The 5000-nt window shown below is 33.2% G+C and overlaps 1 protein-coding gene across 12 annotated transcripts in view; it reads right to left on the bottom strand.

The window, feature by feature from the left end:
• LOC144978795 (liprin-beta-1-like) overlaps positions 1 to 5000 on the bottom strand; it is a 246700-nt gene that overhangs the window by 161445 nt on the left and 80255 nt on the right. For 3 of the 12 annotated variants that reach the window (XM_078925298.1, XM_078925300.1, XM_078925301.1), the window contains exon 1: positions 1983 to 2095. The exons of 8 other annotated variants lie outside the window; for them this stretch is intronic. The gene's annotated coding sequence lies outside the window, so the exon portion shown is untranslated. Of the gene's footprint in view, positions 1 to 1982; positions 2096 to 5000 lie in introns of those variants that run through there. One more of the 12 variants, XM_078925303.1, reaches the window with a different exon arrangement.

Below are 5000 nucleotides of genomic sequence, written 5' to 3'. Positions count from 1 at the left end.
ACGAAGAAATGAAAAAAAAAAGAAAAGAATTTTTTAAAATTTCTTGCTCATCAGCCTTGATCAAAAACAAAACAAGAAAAAAACAAAAACAACAAAGACAAAATTTAAAATAAAAACAGAAAGAGAAAGAAAGAGGGCTTCACTGTTTTTTATAATTATTTCCATTTCTGATTCGGTTATGTTGTTGGATCTAGTTTTGTCGGAAATGTAATAATAGTTTACATTTAATTAGGAGGAAGACAGGAAAAATAAATCGGAAATAGTAGGTTAGCGTTGGGTCGAGGGGCAGACAACACCTAGGATTCATTTGCGACATATTCAAACCCCAGACTACTATCAATTTCCCCAACATAGCGGTTAGAATGAACAAATTATATAAAAACAAAGGAAGATCAAAAAAGTCAACAGGTATTTGGATAGTAGTAGTAACATTTTTAATGGTGACTGGACTACGGACTGATTTATTGGTTTAAGAGTTTCTTACTGGTAGAAAAAACATGCTGCGGCTATTTGGACTTGAGTCTAAATAGTCTCCTGTGGCTTTTCGGACTCAAATTCTAATGCGTACGTTGTGCAATCAACAGATTATTCAGACTCTGTCTAGTTTTTTTTTTTTTTTTAAAATTTATTTTAATAATTATTGATAATTACATACAATTGATACAAAAGAAAATAACAGTACTGGTATGGTTACAAAAGTAGCCTAAACCTGCTTTATTTGACGAGAAAGACATAATCATAGATCAAGTGGAAGTCCACTTTAGAAATTAAAAAGAAGAAACGTCAAAGTAACGACGATCTACAGGAAAAGCGTTTCTAAGAACAAAACAAGATGTCCACATAAAATCAGGACGAAATAAAAAAAATTATATATGTAACAATCCATCTGCAGACCAAGGTACGGGTTTGAGCTCAGTCAGTGTGATATGGGCAAAACATAATCTCTACTGAACTCTTCTTCTATTTCTATATCAGTTCCACCCTCTACCCAAGACCGCATTGTCCCCCTCTCCCCGTTGTGTTTGAGCATGGGAGACTCAGATTAAGACTTGAGTCCGAATTACTACTTTATGAAAAGAAGAAAAAAAGGTAGGAATGACAGTTTGATTTTTTCATGTCAAAATGTTAAAAACTTCCATTTCGCTTGCAAAAAAAAATACTGGAGTTGGCATCTTAGTACTTCCTTACTCACTTTTGTGTTATAATATAAAGTTAAATATCACTTGATGTTCATTATTTGAGACACAACTTGCATTTTTTTCTGATTATTTAGCTTACTTTTCCCGCCCAAGACTAGATAGTTTGGCATTTGCAGAAATGTAAGTGAATTACGACAGCCTTTTATACTTAAATGATGGTTAAGCAAACAAAAGGAAAAACCAGAAAGTAAAAAGGGATGGCAAAAAAAAGAAATAAAACTCTAAACTAAAACTAAAACTAAAACCATTCATTAATTAATCTTCCTTAACTTATCAAGGTAAGAAGGATTGATCAAAGTAAAACTAAAACGTAGAGGGGGCTTAAATATGAAATGTCCTGAATTGTTTTTTTAAAAGATAAGAGTATGAGTATGAAAATTAGTGTGAGTATGTTAATTTGCGAATCGTTGTATGTGTGATGACGAATAATAACTTGAATCAGGACTGGGACACGAGATATCTACTGAACTGAACTTTTTATAAAGTAATTCCCGATAACGATAAACAACCCGGTGAGATTTGATATAACTTCGATCAAAATGTGTAAACCTAGAGTGGGGACCACAATACAATAGTGAGGCGGAATTAGAAAGCAGAAGGAAAAGGGAGGAAACTTTTTTTTTCAGACCTGTCGAGTCCCCCCAGGCCCGAGGGCGATTTTGGGATGTACGAAAACTGGTAGTTTTCCTGTTTAAAGTCAACAAAAAGTACTCTAAGGCAGAAATATAATCGCCAAACAACTTCCACAAACAGTAAACTGGAAGTTTAAAAAGAAAAACTTACCTAATATGAGGTGGAGCAATTTAAAACAGGACTTTAAACGATGTTTCAATTCACAAAATATTTAGGTTCTATTATTATTTCCTGCATTTCCTTTCTTCTCGAGGGTCAAGGCCGCTTGTTAAAATCAGGGGAGAGTATTCACGAAATAAAGATTAAAACATTTTTTCCGGATTGTCTACCATGAAAACATCTCTCTCTCTCTCTCTCTCTCTCTCTCTCTCTCTCTCTCTCTCTCTCTCTCTCTCTCTCTCTCTCTCTCTCTCTCTCTCTCTCTCTCTTTCTTTCTTTCCTTCTCTCTCACCCTCTCTCTCGCTCTCTCTCTCTATCTCTTTCACACTCTATCTATCTATCTATCTATCTATCTATCTATCTATATCCCTCACACTATTTCTCACTCTCTCTCTCTCTCTCTCTCTCTCTCTTCTCGCTCTCTCTCTCTCTTCTCGCTCTCTCTCTCTCTTCTCGGTCTCTCTCTCTCTCTTTCTTTCCTTCTCTCTCACCCTCTCTCTCTCTCTCTCTCTCTCTCTATATATATATATATATATATATATATATATATATATATATATATATATCAGTGGCGGTTCTAGCCTATTTATAGTAGTGGGCAAAGATGATTCGGTCATATATATATATATATATATATATATATATATATATATATATATATATATATATATATTATATATATATTTCAACTTTAAAAAAATAAAATATTTCAACCACAAATAATCACATTCACAATGAAATGACAATACCAGTAGATTTTAATTATTCCAAACGTAATCAAAAATGAATCACGAAAGAGAATACAACAGAAAAAAATAAAGCGACGAGACAAAATGCGACAACACCTTGACAATACAAGTCTATTTCGTTCACTCGAAAAATTAAAGAGATGCTTTAATCCCTCAACGGCGAGATTGATATTTCTGTTACATTTTCAGAAGTACGTGGTAACTTTAAAGTTTTCATCGAGAAGCAACAACCGCGATATGACTCGAGTTTCATTCAGAGCTCAAATTGCATCATTTTTACTGCTCTCTTGATGGTTAGAATGATTGTGCCGGTGGTGGTAGTGGTTGGAATAATGGTAGCGGTGGTGGTGGTGGTGGAGGAGGAGGAGGAGGAGGGGGAGGAGGAGGAGGAGGAGGAGGAAGAGGAGACGGTGAGGGAGGATGTAATTATGGTAGTGGTTGTGGTGGTGCTGTTGGTTAGAATGATAGTTGTGGAGACGATGACGAAAATTATATGATGATGTTGATATTGTTTTTATTGCTATTGTAGTACTTGTTGTTAATGTTGTTGTTGTTGTTGTTAATAATGGTGATAATGATGGCAACGACGATGTTGTCGACAATGATGATTGCCGTACGAGATTACAAAGTTTATTCAATCTTAGGCTTTCGCCATTAAATCATACAATTTGATGACAACATACATGAAATTTAGGCTTTCGCCATTAAATCATACAATTTGATGACAACATACATGAAAGTGGAAAAAAATGGTAAATGGAACCAACCAAACAATAAATTGATACCATTAATAACCACAAAACATACAACAATCGTAATACCACCAATACGTACAATAGTAATAATAATAATATATAATAATAATAATAATAATAATAATAATAATAATAATAATAATAATAATAAATAATAATAATAATAATAAATAATAATAATAATAATAATAATAATAATAATAATAACAATAATATTACCATCATCATTACTACCACCACCATCACTATTACCACCACCACCACCATCACCATCATTATTACGTTTCCAATCCGTTTTTCTGGTTTTTTTAAAATTTGATACCATAATAGACGAAAATTCCGGTGATTTTTTTAAAGGATAGTTAAAATAGCTACGATTTTATTAACCCTGAAAACTACGATTTTTATTTTCCTATTTCAAGTAGGCAGGTCTGCTATGACAAGTTCCATAGTCAAAAAAAGACAAATAAAAACAAAGTTTACTTAATCTTAGGCTTTCGCCAATAATTCATACAATACAATTAAGACAAAATAATGCTACCGATCTCTCCTCATGCATTCGTTAGACTATAACAATAACGACCGTGTTATCTTTACTCCTTACCCAACCAACCCCTAGCTTCCCGCCTCTTCATCGCGAACTATCTTACGTATGTATTAGCTTCAGGACGGCAAGTATGGAATCTGCCCACCCTTCCTTTAAACGTCTTTATTTCCTCTATAACTTAGAATTCAACTCTCTCCTTTCTCAGAAGAGTATTTCTCGTATACTAATTCAATTGTTGAGTAAACCAAAATGGCGGTTGTATTTTATATATTTATTTAGTCGTGACTTCTGAATAAAAGTGTTTTATTAGAGGGAATGCAATAGAAAATACATTGTTTTGCAAAAATATTTAGTCTGGCAATAAAAATACAGCGGTAATTATTTTAAGAATTAAAAAAAAGGAACAAATTAATTTGTTTAAAAAAAAAAACCAAAAAAAAAAAAACAAAACAAAAAACAAAAAATAAGACAACAATTTAAATAAATGAATTTTGAGAAGCACTAAAGAAAACGAGAAAAAAAAAAAGAAATAATTTAAATGGATAAACAAATATATTAAAACAACACAAGTTAATACTAACTTGATATAATATTAGTAAATTGATAAATTTAATTCAATACTGGAACCTTCCCAATGTTATTACATCAATGGTACCAGCACAAGTAAGGCAATAAAGAAGAAAAAGTTCGTTTGCCAAAATCTCTATTTAGTGCTCACTGGTTTATAAGGTGGGCTCATTTGAATTAGCCCGACCTAGAACTAGAGAGGCCAGACAGCAAAATCACCGTCAGGCGACGTGACGATGAGATGACGATGTGGGCGGAGTGGAGTCGTTGGGAAAGGGGGGGGGGGGGGTGATAAAAAAGAACAGGAGCGTATCCTGGTTTATGCATTACGGGGTGCATGGTGATTCGCAATCTATCAAATATACATACAAATTGATTTCAGTACGAAGTA

Source organism: Berghia stephanieae, chromosome 8, assembly GCF_034508935.2.
Source record: "Berghia stephanieae isolate SIO BIC M18660-M18661 chromosome 8, UCSD_Bste_1.3, whole genome shotgun sequence".
Lineage (NCBI taxonomy): Eukaryota > Metazoa > Mollusca > Gastropoda > Nudibranchia > Aeolidiidae > Berghia > Berghia stephanieae.
Note: the sequence above shows the minus strand (reverse complement) of the source record. Positions and strands in the feature narration are given on the sequence as shown.